Source organism: Pleuronectes platessa, chromosome 16 (assembly GCF_947347685.1).
Source record: "Pleuronectes platessa chromosome 16, fPlePla1.1, whole genome shotgun sequence".
NCBI classification, from domain to species: Eukaryota; Metazoa; Chordata; class Actinopteri; order Pleuronectiformes; family Pleuronectidae; genus Pleuronectes; species Pleuronectes platessa.
In genome coordinates, this window is record NC_070641.1 from 6,630,303 (window position 1) to 6,648,085 (window position 17,783).

Below are 17,783 nucleotides of genomic sequence, written 5' to 3' on the forward strand. Positions count from 1 at the left end.
TCGTCTTCCTAAACACTGAAGTATGAAAATAGTGGTTCAGAGACAGAGGCCTGGTACCTGACCCTGAAACTGACTGACGGTTAAAATCTTCTCTTTTTCCTTCTCTCTCTTCTTTAAAATGTCAGTCAGATGCCAACTGAGGTCTGCAAGTGAAGACGGGGACGGTTATTTGCCATGCTGTAACAATTAATGAGGAGTTGCTCAAATTACCTGAGCGGCCCGGGCACAGTCAACTGAGACGCTCCCATGAAGAAAGACTAACTCAGACCACCCAGATCCCTCAGAGTGCACCCACTGCAAAAGACTTTTAGAATAATAGCAAATATGGTGACAACCTATGGCAGCTAAAAGAACAAAAAGCCGTCGGATCATCTCATTATTGGAGCTCCTTGAAATGGGCTCAGGACAGCACATTGAGAAATGTTTTCCTCTGCTAAGTTTTCAGAAATAAATACTCTGGCGTTCACAGGGTTTGCAGGAGAATGGCGGGTTGGCGACAAGCAGCCGTTCAATATCCCTAACCCCTGTGACGCGGTCCGATGTTTTTAATATAGTAACCCATTTCACAGAACTCCCTGCAGCAACAAACGACCCGAGCTGGTGAGGACAGACGTGAAAATGTTGACAGTGAAAGCTGAGGAGTCTGTGGTCACGTTGTTTTTATCGTCTTTCTGATTCTGCTTGGCGGGGTGCCTGCCTCTGTACCTTCTAGCCTACTGGGCTTTCCTTCCTCCCGACGAGGTTCACACTTAACCAATTTGGGATTTGATATCATTTACACAAGCATCTGGTTGTCACAGAGCTTAACAGAAAAAAATAACCTGGAGATGTGATAAGAGAAAAAGTGTCAGTCTTTAGAATGTCAGTCTTTGTGGGTCAGGCCCTAAACTTTCTCAGCATTTTCCAACATCTCTCAAAGAGAATTGTGAGCCAGGGAGGATGATTTGTTTTGCATTGTACCCTGGTGTTAAAATAAAAATGATATTTCACATGACACTGATAAAATCACCTGCAAAGATACAAACTGTTGGTCGACTGCCTTCTGCTCAGATAAGAAAAATATCAGCTTAGCCTCTTAAACTAAATCAGGATTAGAGGTGGAAAGTATAAACTGGTAAAAAAATGATGAAGGATATGTCCATTTTATCAGACTATATTTAGTTTATTTTATTTTACTCATTAGTTGGAAGTTATTTCATTGTTTCACTCAATATAAAGTGCCTATCATGATGCTAGTGAGTATTTTTGAACACGTTAACATGTAAATAGGGTCCTTACACATTAATGCATTAAAAATGTTTAGTTTAATAATAAGTCAGTGCTTATGTACTATTACTTCAAAGAGACATATTCTGCTCATATTCAGGTTAATCGATAACATTTTTGCTATTACTAGAAATGGTGCTCTAAGCTTCAGACACATCACTTACCTCACACTGCCCAATTGCTGCAGCATCCTCTTTTCAGCCTCTGTCTGAAACACTTGGTTTTAACTCCTATCTCTTTAAAGCCTCATGAGCCCAGTCTGCTCTGATTGGCCAGTTTTTACTTCTGGTAGAAGACAGACAAACGGAAATGAAAACAAGACTTCCTGGTGGCAGTTATAAGGACGAAGAAAATGACTGAACTCAATCATAAGTTCATGCTCAAAAAGACGAGCCGACATCTGAAGGTAGAGACACAAAGAAATGAAAGAACTCCTTTCGCTAAGGATGGGAAATTAGATCTAACTTTAAACTGACATATTTACTTGTGACGGTTTCACTATAGTCGAGAGTTATGGGAGCAGATGTAGCCCTGTACAGCTGATAGTGAATGATGTGCTGCCTCTTGGGATCCGCATCTCCAGAGGCTTTAGGAGTAGGAGAGACACAGCGGGGTCAGACTAAACAAAGCCCCCCCCCCCCCCCCCCGGCCTCACTGCGGACTACAAAGACCGGAGCTGCTCCTTCTCAATCCACTCTGAATCCACACCGACGAGCTAAACCACTGGAAGACCTCACATGATACAAATAATCAGCGTCGTATATTCTTCCGAGGTTTCGTTGAACAACCCCCTCACTTCATAGATGTATTATCTGTCAGGTCTTGGCTTGATTACAATGAAGTACAACAGGTCACCAAAAAATGGTGGTGAGTTAGAATAAGAAAAGGAAACTGAAGAGATAGAAAAGCACTGCCACAGCCCAAAGATCTTTATGAGGTTTGGACATCCAGAGAGCAGCCTGACTTCCTGACTTGTGGTCTCATTTATGGTTTAGGAGATGTCAGAAACAAACAAGGTTGTTCATCAAAAGACATTTTTATAATTGTTTGATCATTCATTCATTTCTTAAGCAAATGTTCCAAATGTTCCAACTTCTGAAAAGTAACTTTAACGCTGCAGTTTTCTCAAAGAAACTAGTTGGAGTTTATCCCACTAGTCTCTAAGTTTTCACAACGTGATATTTCAAAAGAACTTACTAATTTAAAGTATATACATTAGAACTATTTCTAGATCTAAAAACTGAAATGTAAATGGTATGATTTCAAAGTCAAATTCATGATGCAATTGGGAGAATATTAATGAATGCAACATGAATGTATCATAGGGGACTGAATCACGATACTGTTTTTGTTACAGACCACAGACTCTGTATAAACTGACAACAGGTCTCCAATTCCACCAATTAAAAAAAAAATGAAGACAAAATATCTCTGATACGAACGTTGTCATCTTGCGCAGACAACGCGCTGGACGAGTTGTCAATCATGATGTTTCACCCCATTTTTATATCTTCTAATTAAAACTAAACTTATCAGCAACGTGACCACCTGGATATACGTCAGTGTAACAAGAACTACCTAGAAAGATAAAAACAACTTTCAAAAATTGCAAAACTTAACATATACTTGAGTTGTTTTGTTTAGTCCATGTGTCATCTGCTAACAAGCAGGAGGCAGGGATATATAAACACTACTGCAGCCAGCCACCAGGGGGTGATCGTGACACTTTGGCTTCATTTTTTTGGATTACCATGTGATCCTTCTTTATAGATAGTCTGTGTATATAAAGAGTGTTTGAGATATTTGCTTTGTTTGAGAAATGATTATCAGCACCTGACTCAGGTATCTTATCCGTAATAGCATCACATGATACTCAGCCTCAGGTAAAGGTATCATATACAAGAAGCCATTTTCTTTTCTCGTATTTCAAGACAACGAATATCAAAATTATTGTGCAGAAAGAGAAGCAGGCAGTAAATCATAATGAATAGGGAGAAAGAAATATGTATGTGGAGATAATAGGACTGGTTTTGATGTATGATACAGTATCCAACACTGAACACGGAGGGGGCTGATGTTATTACACATCAGAAAAAAAAGGGGCCTCAACCAAAGTCTCCATCTAAAGTCGATATAAATGTTCTTTAAACAAGCTCCGATTTTAGATCAACTCATCCCATAGTGCTTGTGAAGGCGGTATTCCAGGGTCAAGCCTTTTCCTCCCACAATGTTTGTACAGTTCAGCCTGCGAGTGATTGTATATACATCCTTGTTTTGAGCAGTGTGTGTGTGAGTGTGTACGTGCGTGCGCCACTAACAGTGCAGAGCTAAAACAAACTACAACATGTGGAATCAGCCGACGTAAGAACTGTGGCACCAGACTCATCCAGACAAGCCTGAATGGCGAGCTCTGTGAGAAGCCAGTCTGCCGCTTGAATTCCTTCCAGCATTTGTGAGACAGCTTAATAACTGTAAAATTAAACTAATTACAAACACAAAGTTGCAGCGGCAGAGGCTGATACGTGCCAAGCTCAGGGAACCCTGAGAGTCTGGATGTCCGCCTATCTCCTGATTCCAACAACAAGCTTGAAAAAATAAAAAAATAACCGGATTAAATTGAAGCAGATTGAATTATTCATGCAGACGCACACACACACACACAAGTCTAATTCTGTTAACTCCATTGTGTTCGCGGATGCAGCAGGTTGCAAATTGCAGAGCCGACGTGAAATCGAGAACCAAATGTGGGGAAGTGGTTCGGCTCTGTAAGTGACAGTTAATTCCAAACACAAGTGTGCGAGTGCAGCTGATTGAGACACTTTTTTGTTTTCCTTTCCCCAGGAAGAAGAGAAAGAGGCAGAATTTCTGTTGCCATTGCGGCAGCCATTAAACACTTTCAATTCCTCCCGGTGTGGGTGTGGATCCGAGAGCAGAGCCGTAACGAGCAGTGGCATTAATGACACTGCAAGATGTGCTGCTGCAGTTAACTGGCTTCGTAATGGGGTCGTTTTCCAGGCACGTTTCTGTAAAGCGCCGACAAAGAGCAGGACTCAATCGTATCTAAGTGCGTTACTGGAAAGCAGCGAGAGGACGTGCAGTCATGATCGGCGTCCATTACCGCCGTCGTACGGAGAGATTGGGTCAGGCGAGGTGGAAGGGGGTGTCATCTTTCATTTTTTGGAGGCTTCTTTTTCCAACTGGTTTTTAAACCCAAACGTGAAGCCTCAGAATTTGATCTGTAAAGCATTGTTTTACATCCAGAGTAAATCACACAGATAATTCAACAACGTCCCTGAGGCAGCACATGAATTATATCTATTACTAGTGATTTGATAGCAGCAGCCGAATGATAACAGTAATATTGTCCCTCCCACTTTGTTCGTGAAACGCGATGGTATGAGGGTGACTGGCCTTTGAATCACCAAATCAGTCTGCAGGCTACGATGACACATCTCGTTTGAGGTGTTTGTGTGTTTTGGGGTTTATTGGTCCCAGAATGCCTCCTTATCCATCTCTGAGCAGTTTTTTTTCTTTACTAGAGAAAACACTGTTAGGAAGTTTATAGAAGAGCAGTTCACAGACAGTTTACTGCTGGCTCCGTGCGCACGGTGTGAAACAACAAACATTTCTCTTAAAAAAACGCTTTCGCTGCTCAACAGAAAGTGCACGGCTGCTGAGGCAGAGATCTACAGAAGGTTCATGAGAATCGTATTTAGTATACACATTTACTTTTCAAGTTGAATACTTGGTTAAGTGCAGCCTGAGGCTGAAAAGTTGGTACAGAAAATTATCGTAGGATTATATGCAAAGGGAGAAGAGCACATCAATATGAAGAGAACTTAAAAGATGTGACTTCCACCATTTGTACAGATCCTGTTTTACTTTAATGCCAGATTAGCTGTCAATCATGATGTGTCTTGCACTTTTTATATGATCAAATAACTAATTAAAAACTTAATTATCAGAAACACCTGAAAACACCATATTGTCAGAAGAACTAGCTAAAAAATATCACATGATCCTCAGGTAAAGGTACCATATGTAAGAAGCCACTTTTTCAAAACTTTTAGGAGAAATAAAATGACAATTCCATTGATCCTGTTTTATTTTTAAATCATGCCAAACTTAATTTATAGAGCCCCCTTCAAAACAGCCATTAAAAACCACTTCACTAAGAAAAATGTACATTTGGGACGACCCACTGGTCAGATGGTTAAGTTCCTGGTTTGACTCCCAGCCCACTGGACCATTGACAGAGTTTCTCTACCCTACTCTGTCACCCCTTCTGTCTCCTTGTCAAACCTTGAAGGCAAAGGGCCAAAAGTAAACCAAAAAGGACAAATTAATAAAACGAAATAATTCATTTGAGAAAAAATTAAAACCACAAGTTAAATAAAACATAAAACAGTAAAGTGTCTAGGGCGGCTGAGGCTTGGCGGTGTCCTGGAGCAGCTGATGCTCAGGAGGTGAAGCTAACCAGAAGGTGAGCAGATTGACCCATTTCCCCCTATTCCACGTACAGAAGTGTGATCGGGCAATATACTGATCCCCAATGTGCCCCTGGCAGCTGTGTGTGAGTAATGTGAGCTCAAGAAAGTGCTGCACATAGATGCACTGTATGAATGAATAGGTGAATGGATGAAAGCAAAGGTGTACTCCACCGAGACCCAACAGTCTCCTTATGAAACCACATTTAAATTCACTAGATCCGTCCTTTTATTTGGATCTGCACACACACATTAACATCAGTCCCCGAAACATGTCTGACTTTTCATCAAGAAGCACAAATTATTTTCTTAGAAATTAAAGACAACTAACATGTTTTTGCGTAATCCTGCCAACTGACAAACAGACGAAAAGATAAACTGCGTGGAGCAGGCAATAACAGTGAAACAAACAAACAAATAAAATAAAAGCGATCATTTAAAAGCCCTAACAACATGAGTATCAGTGTCCATGCTGCCATTGTTTAGCTCACGTCTTGATCAGCTGAACACCAAGCGCACAGTGCACACGTCTTTCCTCATCATGTGCTCCATTTGAAAGCATCACTATACTGCTCCAAAGAGAAAATAAAGATAAAACTAATAGTGGAAGTGGAAACAAATTTACTCTGATTATCGAGCTATTTTTAAAGCCAACTCTGGCTTCCCTAGTAGTTGTATTTAAACAACTCAAACAGAAGTGGACAAATCCCTCTGGCACCTACAGACCTTGAAAGAGCCGATCATGTGGTGCGGTCACAGTTATCTGGATTCCTGATAGTTCTGCCATGAAACCCAAAACATCTAAAAGGCTCCACTTTACAACCCGATTAACATAATTGGGACGTTCCATGAAAACAAAAAAAACGTTTTCATGTTGTGCTCCAGAAAATGATTAGACAGACAAACTGATCACTACATCCCCTGCGTTAAGTGCCGGGGGGGATACAAAAAAGTTGCTGTGGCGGAGCGCCAGGCAGAGTAAAGAGCTGATTGCACCATGTGATTATCTCATTTGTCCTCAAACAATAACATACATTTATCTGGATATTTTGAAAGAGGCTATAAATCACTCTGAATGTTTTGTATGTCGGGGCATTAAATGCATAATTTGATGTAAATGAAACTGGAACTGTATCAAACGCTTAAACCTGCCAACCGAATGCCTCAATGAAATACAAAACAGATCTACTTCTGCACCAGTCCGAGGTCAAAGGCTCGTTTCATTTTTCAAACGCAGGACCTTCACCTTCTTTTTCTGCAAGGTCTAGTGTTTCCCTGCTGTTTCTTGACTGGTATTAATATGATTTACTCTAATCCAAATAATCAGTGAAGGTGAAAGCACCACTCCAAGAAAAGCACTCAGATGGTGCCAGTGCAAATCATGCCATTTATCATTCCTCGGTAAACATGTCTCTGCATTACAAGCATTTTTTTACCCAACACCCTGGTTTTCTAGATGCTTTACACCACCTTCCATTTTAATAAGATGTTTGGCACATCAGCACATACTTGGGTTTTATGTGTATGGTGCAGGGTAATGATATAATTTGAGGTGTGGGATCCTGAAAGTTTCGGTAAAGTCGAGGGCGATAAATCTGCAAAGTAGCCAATTAGCAATCACACTTCATTAGACCCAGAGAGGGGAGACGGAGGATGGAGAAACTATTGTGATATTTTCAAGATGAGTGTGAGGTGTTAAAAGGGATGGTGGGACATGATACGCTGCTCAGAGTTCCGCCTCTGAGGAGGAAAGTGAGCGTGCCGCGTTTTGGCCTCATCGCAAAACTGTCCTCCGAGGACAACGAGCGGAAAACTGACAAAGCTGAGAGGGAAAACAGATTCTTCTCCTCCGTATCCAGAAAGAAACGCTTCACCTACTTTATGTTCAGCCGCTCATGCTGCTTTGTTTCAAGCTGCTTGGCTGACTGCGGGTCTGGCCTGCTGATTGCAGTGATAGACATGGAGGAATCTGGCGCTGGCTGCCAGAAACCACAGAAGAAAAAGGAGAGGACCCTCAAGTGAGTCTGCCGTCTGCCTGCGCCGGTAGGGTGAGGTAAACACAAGTCGTCCCTCCCTGGTATGCACGGCTTATGTTGGCCCAGAGAGGAACTGCGACTCAGAGGAGGTGCCAGTCTGTGGTCTGCTCGGCAGAAAACACAATTATTTTTAATGAATGCAAAAAAAACGAGGAAAACAAATAGCTGGCATTAGCCGTGCAGTCTGCAGCGTAAGAGCATTACTGTTATGCAATCAAATCCATACTAGCACAGACAAGCAGCAGATTAGCATTTTAATTTTAGACGTGCGTTCACTGGAAGTGTAGTGTAAAGAGAAGGAGGTCGTCTTAGTGCAGCATATAGAGAAACTTCACTCATGATTTACAACTTAAAAACCTCCTGTGGAAATTAAGTCAAAATCACAGGATAGATCGTCCACACTAAAACACACTGAGAGACCATCTGCTGTTTTTCACACATAAGAACTGAGCGTTTTATGAATTGTTTATTTAGTTCATAAATCTGAAAACTTCTGATTTCTAGCATCTGGAAAACAACAACAACATCTTGCTTGGGGGCCACATTGTCAAGATAAAGAAAACTGAAACGAATCTCTTACCAACACTGTAAAATAAAATCGGATATTATTATATATCCAGGTCTGTAAAGTAAAGGCAAAGTGAAAGTGCCTGAAACCTGTATTATCAAGAATGACCAGCAGAGGGTGACTCCACTGGTTTTAAAAGAAGGTATGGTCTCAGTCTCTAGTTTCAAGTCTTCTTCAACACAGCATGATGTTCGTCTTCTAAATGATGGTCTTGTTCAGTGTCGATAAAGCACTGTATGCATTGAGGCGTGGATCGATCACAGCTAGTATCGGCCAATGGGTGCAGGTCGCAGGTGTAGGTGGACATGCAGTGTCCCCAAGCTCTCAGACAGGCTCCACCCCCTGCTCCTCCAAACATGGGTACTTCTGGGTTTCAAAAAATCTGGATGGCGCTTGACAAAGGTTCAGTCAGGCTCTCAGTCCGACCATTGTCCTGTTCTGACATTTTAATGTGGACGGAGCTCATAACAAAAACCCTAAAAAGTGTGTTAAAATATAATGTATAAATAGTCTACAATTAGAATTAGGGTAACGTCTGTAGGAGAGTGAAAAACATGCATATCTAAACCGCACAATCTGAAGACAACGCCATCGTTTATAGGAAACCAGTCATCTGAATAAGCATTCAGGCTTTGTCCAGTTGGATGAATTATCAGGTTAAATTACCTTAAAACATCCGCTGTTTGATTTACTCGACTGGAGACTGGCAGGAGAAATACAGCAGTGCTGCAGTCCCTGAGGCTGACTGCAAGCAAATCTGTATTCTGTAACAGACATCAGAACATTATCAGCAGGTAGCTATCCAAGTTTCTCTACTGGTTTAAAATAACTTTAAAGATATTGATTTAATGCATATATTCATACTTATATACTTTGCTTTTAAGAAGCAGCAGTCGTGCTGGAGAGGCTCTGTAGCACAAATAAAAACCCTGATATTAAAAGAAGGTTGATGATCAAGATGATCATTTTCATTTGTGTTATTACTTGAAAAACGTTTAAGTCTAGTTCACACTACACAATGCAGATTTGCCAGATTAATCGCTATGTGTGAACTAAGTGCAAGACGGGGAGAAGGTGGTGAAGGTACTTGTAGTGGAGAGGTGCCTCCAGATTATTTACACTGCTTATGTCTGTACTCAGAGATATCAAGCAAACATGCGTGTGAGGGACAGGGTAACACAAACTTCCATTGTGGGTCTATCTCCCATCTTGCCGGGGATTCGCAAGGCGTTCTGGGAAATTCTCTTACCCATATCGGTTTAAAGTGTGTGTCTGAACATTTTTAGTTCCGAAGCTGTACAGCCCTAACACTTGACCGCCCCCTGTGTCTTTAAGGCTCCCTCTCACAATAAAGCCACAGTGTGCCGTGATTGGCCGCTCAGCCAAGGTAAAACAAAGCTAAAAGGTTATTTAAAGCAATTCTCCGAGGTAGATAACATGGGGTTCCATCCATACGACTAATGAGGTGTCACAGGAGCTGTAGTGTTTTCTGTGGGATAGACACACAGACTTTTGAACTTTGCAGTACTTTTACATTCACAAAAACACGATTTAACAGTCACAACTACTGTAAAATGTATTTTAAATACATTAATCCATAAGTAAAGATGAAGGTATAGATTAAAAATCCGATATTTTGATTGGATATTTGTTAATCTAATGAGGAAAAATTTAATTTACAACACTTCTTCATTTAACACGGACGCAGTAAGCTCCTGTTTGTCATCACCAAATTTAGGGAAGTGTATTGTATCAGTGCAAAAGCTCAAACTGCAATGATCTTTAAATGAATTACAAAAATTCAGAGTTCAATACGCAGCTACTGCTGATGACCGATTTTCTTTGGGGGAAAGAGCCAGGAGATTTTTGCTTGGATGAATTTCTGCTGAATTATGGAAAAGTGCTGTCAGATGTTGCACTGGCTGCTTTTGCTGATCTCTCCAGCGACTATGCAGCTAAATAGGAATATTGAAATAAACACATGTGGCCGTGTTCAGTAGCATGGCTGCCGTCAGTGTTTGCATGATGCAAGTTGATGCATGAGGGGGGATTTTTTAGGAGTCAGTTTACTACAAATCCACGGATTGTTGGACCACTACCACACAGAGACACACAAACACACATACACACACACACACACACACACATTTTAACTATTGTCAGAGTTTCCGGCTCCGTTTCCAACAAACTTTTCAGCTCTTTCGAAACCAACAGTCCAACAACAACACTCACTTTATGTGATTGGCCGGGAGTGAAGAGTTGAGTAAGATTTGAACTTAAAGATCTTTCCTTCTTTCTTGGCACAACTGCTTCCATCGATATCAGAGAAAGTCCAACACTACAAATCAATCAATCAAATTTTATTTGTATAGCCCATATTCACAAATCACAATTTGTCTCATAGGGCTTTAACATTGTGAGACATCCTCTGTCCTTAACCCTCAACAAGAGTAAGGAAAAACTATACTAAAAAAAAACTTTTAACAGGGTAAAATGCCTCAGAGAACATATGATGAACAGTTATTCATTCTGTATTATAGATGTATAATGTATATTGTAGCATATTACTTAAAAACGGATGCATTCACACCATTACTGTTTTCAGACATGACCACCGAAAAATGTCCATAAAAGTAGGTTCAGATATTTTTTCTTTCACATATGAGGAACGCAGCAGGAGATTGTCCAGGTCAGACGTGTTCAAAACAACAGGAAAATGCCCAGAACACTCAGGCGAGGGTGCTGCCTGAGGAGAGCATGCAGGAGGCAGGACACGACATATTAATGAGGCTGCAGTGTTTACAGCACAGCGATGATGGTGGGAGAAGAAGTTAATAATCAGCTGTAATATATATTTTAGCGTTGACAACACTCAAGGGTTGAAAGTCACCTGTTAGAAACGCCATCAACACACACTCACTCGTGGTGAAGTTTCCCGACACCTTCCTGCTGTCACATGGGTTCACACGGTCACGTTCCGCACATTTTCCAAGTGTGCTGCCAGAAAACGTTTCAGAGAATGTCCGGAGCAACTGATTCAGACATTTGCTTTCTCAAAAACGGACCTCAGTGCAGGTCCTAAAGCAGCTTACGACACTTCGATGAGTGATGTGTGGCAGAGATCGTGCTGCACATAGATGCACTATATGAATGGGTGAATGGCAAACCTGTACGGTCGAGAACTTTGAGTGGGGTTAGGGTTAGAAAAGCTCCATATAAATACAGATACATTTACCATTTACTTCTTGATATTTCACCGAATCAAGTTTCCATAACTCAATTGAATTGTATAGTGTGGCAAAAAAATAAGGAAATGGATGCATTGAAATTGGTTTAGTTTTTCTCCTATAAATGAGCTCAGGTTGAGCTTCCATGATTATCTGCATGCATAAAAGAGCAGGAGGCCATCCACCGAAATATTGCTGCTTTTCACAGCGGTAAGTAGGAAAAGGAAGAAAACACATAAAAGCCTATTCAGGTTAAAGGATTCCCTTGAGTACCCTAATATCTCTAATAGTAATCTATTAAAAATCACACACACGCACACACACACAGACACACTCAAAAACGACTTTGAAAAATAGGCTTCCAAGTGGAGCCATTATTTTGTTACCTCTGGCAGACAGAGAGGCACCTGGGAAATCTGAGCTGACGTTAAGGGGGAGCAGCAGTTCAGCAGAAAAAACTATATCACTTTCTTAAGCTAATTAGCCTTGTACATTACCAATCAAAAGAACCTCGCTCTGAAACACAATGGCCCGGCCAAGAAATATATTTGTCTTCCATTTGTGAAGGACCGGCAGTGGAAAGAGTCCACGAGCGAATGTTATTCACCCGAGACATTCCAGGGGATAAAATGTTGAATTACAGTGGGATCTTAGTGTCCCTGATTTTTGTCACTCCGACCAATGTTATTCCCAAACAAACGGATGGACGGCCTCTGTGGAAACTGGATCTCCTCGCCGCTTCACATCGAATCAGTCAGACAGTTAACACAAAAAAAGACTCACAGTTCGACTGCAAGTTTTGGAACCTAGCGTCATGTTAATGACAAACTCGTTGTTGTTCACCTACAGACACCCAGATTGGGCCTGTGAACAACTGGTTACTCTGACATGTTGATCAGAAATAAAACAAATTATAAACTCTGATGTGTTGATCTGAAATCCACATTTTGTTCTGTCGGTTCTCTCCTTTTTTGAACTTTCCAATGAGTCCACCACAGGGTATAAAAATGTCACTAAATATTTGGACAGAACTACAAAATGGCAAATTCGAAGCTTAGTGGAATATAAAGTCATTAATGAATAACAACCTCTGTTTTTCTGCAGTTTGACTTTTCTCTGGATGATTCTTTTAGGGCTGATCAATAAGAAATATTGCTTTTATTTTGTGTAAGTACGGTGAGGAGGTATAACGCATAATTGTTCATCAGATCTTTATAATATGAATGTGCTGCAGGATGGAATTCACAATGTATGTCTCTTATACTACATATTCAAATACAAATTCTGTGTGTATAGAATAAATGTCCTTAAAAAAAAAGATGCTGCACATCTTCCCCGCTCTCTCTACACTATTTCACACTAACGTTGTTACAACAAAATACAGGGAAAGAGACTGATAATTCATAATAATTCACTGCACTGAACCTAGAAAAGGCCCGTCCATTTCACTGCCAATGTTCTCTCTCAGATAATTATTTAGATGAGCTCAAAAATTCACAAACTCATAGATATCAGTCCCCTTAACGTTCCCGATTTCTCTCATCAAGATCTATGAATTATTCTCTGAGAAAACATTACAAGTATTTTAGAGAAAGTGAAAATATGAACTGGATCCACCCCCTGATCCAGACCTGTACCAGACTTCAATAAGTTCTTCTCTGACCTGTAACACATCTTTACATCAAGTTTCATGGCAAGACCTCAGTCAATGTACGCGTTTCACCACCAGAGGGGGTAAAAACATCAAAGATCACTGAGCCATCAGGTGGCGACTACTCGTCTGTGAGAGCAGGAATATCCGATATCATATCATATCATATCATATCATATCATACCATATCCAGCTTTTCTACTTTGTGATATTCAAAATACAAAAGAAAATATAACAATGAGGTTGTTTTAAAGTGAAACAACAACACTCTCATTATTATACAGAACCGGAAATATACCAAAGTTGATCTTCATCACCAACCAGAAAATACTGTATAACGCTGAACATGATGAAAAGCATCACTCACTGTGGAGATGTATTTTCTGTCATTCATTCACTCACAACGTGTCCCAGCATGTGCCTTCATTTATGTTCCAAATGTCACCAACACAAATCCATGTTATTAAATCGTATTGGATTTGCTTCGTTATCCCATAGCTAATGTCTGCACTTTAAAAAGCCAAGTCTCATCCTGTTCTGTATTCATCTGTTTGTGAAAGTTACTGTTAAATGATTTAAATCTGGGCACGCCCTGTTTTGTTTTAAACTATTAATGATAGTTAATGGATGGTATGCAGAAAACTCTACGTCGGACTGTGTATCTTAAATAAAAGTTTCTTTAAAGATTAGTCTGGCTTGAAACACGATCATTTAACGTGACTGAGGCAGTTGGAACAGAGTCGGTGCAGAGTTGCAGTCACGTGTTCATGGTTGACGGACAGCAAGGGGGAGAAACAATCAGTGCAGACCAGTGCAACCATCACTACTACGCCACCAGCAAGGTGACCTCATAGGAAACCACAACCATCTTCTTCCGCCAGGAAACATCTGGGCCAGCACTTCAGCCTCTCGACTCATCAGGGCACAGGAAAAAAAAAACAGGGCGGGATGTGATGGTGTCAAAGCACGGAGAGAGAGTGTGTGTGTGTGTAAGGGGGGTTGAAGGTCCCTGGCCTGGTTTCACTGTGTGGTAGCAGAGTAATCAGTAGGATTATAGGAGTGACAAGGAAATGACCCCTTAATTCATTGTTTCCACTTAGAACTCCTCCTCAGCAAGACGTAGAATTATGATGTATGTGAGGTCTTTGATTCAACATGTGTAATAGTTATTATTCAGAAATTGAAAAACATTAAATACCAGAATAAGAGTGTATTCCTCCACCAAGGCATAACAGCCACATCTAAAGTCACTAGATCCATATTATTATTTAGATGAGCTAGAAAACTCACAAACTCATAGATATCAGTCCCCGATTTCTCTCATCCAGATCTATGAATTATTCTCTGAGAAAACAATACAAGTATGTTAGAGAATGTGAAAATATAAACTGGATCCGCCCCCTGATCCAGACCTGTACCAGAGTTCAATGAGTTCTTCTCTGACCTGAAACACATCTTTAAATTAAGTTTCATGTAATCTGTAGTTGTTGTGTTGTCCTGCTAACTACAAGATGAAAACACCCTCCTTGGAGGAGGTGATCATCTCTTCAAACGATTTGCTGCTGACTTTATATTTTCTAAAATGTGATAATTGATCAATCATTGCACCATCTGCAGCATATGAATGCCTTTAGATCTGGGAGGAGGCCTTTCAACCATCACGTGTGTGGCTGTCATGTTGATGTTAATGTGGCAGTGATCAAACAGCATGAGAGCCAACGTGTAGGAGAAGCAACTTAACGACAGTCGGCGCCAGAGCCAAAATGAAGTGACATAAGCAGTACCAGACCCCAATTGGATTTGTGTCTGTTAAAACCCTGAATGTTTCAAATTGAAAACACAAACCTTCTCAACGTGTGGCTTTAGGCTCCAATGCTCTGTTCATGTGGACAAGAGAGCTCAGGAACACGCCATCTCACCGTCACCCATTGAGAAGAGGAGAGAAGTCCCGTCTTTGCTGACTTCAACATTTCATTGAAATTTCCCAGGGGGACATCTGCGCGAGAATGACACAAGAGAGAAGACTGAGCTGAGTCTCTTAAGGAAGGACTGGAGTAAATTTCTTTACAATTGGTTCGGCACCATCCTGCCTTAAGAGTCCCATTTTCATATAGTAAAGTTCTAATCACACAAAACCTCTTGTTAAAACATGATGAAAAAAAAACACATTAGAGGAAAACGGCCTCAGACTGCAGTTCGTCTCATCACAGTCACTGAAACAATGAAATTATCAATAAAAAAAAGCTGTTTTCCTCTTATTAATTTTTCTCCTTTATTTTTATGTAAAGTATATTTTTTGTATATGTTATATATGCATGTACTGCTTTATGTTTCTGATTAATATTTACTTGTCTACATGATGGTATATTTAACTGTAGCCTACTACTGCCTACTTTAACTTTGTTGAGCACACATCTGGATGTTTGTATGTGCATGTAATGTATACACATTCACTGACGTCATTTCAAAAAGATCAGCTCATCTCTCCATATCAATAACATAAGAAGTAGTATAATAATTTTTATACTAATATAATTTATTCTTGTCGACAGAAATATAAAATAATCAATCATAACATGTTATATCTTGTTGTACGGATCAAACAAGGGAATGAATGTCCAACCTTTGTTTGGATTAAAAGTGTCAAAATATTTTATTATTTTAATCATTTTCTTTTAGATCTGATAATGATAGTTTTATGAATCATTTGTTTTAAATCAAGCACTTAGTAATCTGTATTTGAAAAAGCGCTCGATAGAATCATATATTATGATAATTACAATAATAATAATAAAGAAGTGGCACTAACATGGGCTCAGATACCAGCTCAGAAAATACAGTCAAAGTTTACTACTTCTTCCAAAAAGATGATCAAGCAGCAACAAAACCAGTTTGTAACATTTAGCAGTTGTTAGCTTGACATAAATGTATAAGAACCATAAACAGAAGTTAAAGCAGTGGCTGATTCAGTTTGAACCGTTTGGTTTAAATTAGTTTTGGTAAACTTTGTAACTGGAAATCTTGCTAAGACATGAGTCACACATCACATGTTGTGGTCAGGGAGCTAACATGCTAAACACTTACAGACATCATAAGGATGCTAACTTGCTAATATATGTTTAAATATATAAACTTATAGTACTCTACATTGGTTTCTTAGCTCCTCCCGGTTCCTCCTCAGGACTCACGCAGCAAACAGACGTCGACCTCAGGCCCCTCCGCACGGCAGCAGCAGCAGCACCTGTCAGGTGTCACCGGGTCAGACTGGAAGACCAATCAGAAGCCAGAACCCGCCCAACACCCAGCATCGCATACGCCGAATTCACCATCAGCTCTTCCTGGTTGCCATGACCCATTGATTTTACATGACAACTGTCAGTGAATTACTTTTATACTGAGGAAGAGTCGAAAACCTGAGGATTCTCAGGCAAATTCTGCAGCTTCTTTTTCTTTCTTTTTTTTGTGGCTTCCTTTTTTGTTACATCTGTTTATTGATTTTGAACAGTTTTATACAGCAACGCGCACAGAGAGTAAACAACAAGAAAGAAAGAAAGAAAGAAATGAAAACCTATATTTGGAAGCAAGGAAGAAGGAAAGAAAAAAGAAAGAAAGAAACAAAATGGTGGGATCACAAGAAGATGTTAAACATAATTTAACATTCAGAAAGTATTGACCAACAAAGACAGAGTAAAGCAGTTAGACCATCTGCCATTCAATTAGATTTTTCACTAAGGCCAAGTGAAACTATGCCAGATTTTCTGAGAGTCTCTCTGTTTGATATAGAAAATCTAATTTTCTCCAGATGTGAAACATTACTAAATTCTTTCAACCACATATCAAACTTTTGGCTAGCAGTGTGGGTAGAGAGCATATGACCATGGGCGCTCTTCCTAGCTTGACCAACCCCAATAGCGCAGATTAAGGGGATGGGGAAAATTTTGAGCTTAAAGCCTTACCAACACAAAAAATCGAATAAATGATCCAGGGACACTGTGAGAATAGATGAGCCAAAGTCCTTTGATCTACTGAACATTTGACACAGAGGGGTGGAATATCCTTCCTGAGAACGTTTCTTTGCGATGGACATCAGAAGTAAATATATCCTAGGAAAGTGCAAATAACACGAGATCTAAAACTTACCTGGAAACTGACCTAACAGTACGCAAAAGTAGCCCAGGAATTAACAACCTGTCAAAACCCAGTGTACCTGTCATGTTAGAGTCGTCTTCACCGTTACAGTCTGGCATGGAAGCAAAATGGTTATTTTGTATTTTCATATAATTAACCTTGGCCTGTAACCATTTTATTGCAAGAGTATATTGCCATTAGTGCAAATTGTTGGTGCATAGGGAACCTATAGTTATGAGTGAGTGATATTTGGTGCAGAATTCAGGGGGACTGTTGGGAAGTAAGAGCTCTGAGTAACATTCTGGTATTTTCACATAGTTTTAAATCATGGTAGCGTCAATTTCCTTTTTCATTAACCACATTTCAAACTGCATGGCTATTAACAACGTTTTATTTTATTCTGTGGTCAAACTTTAAAGC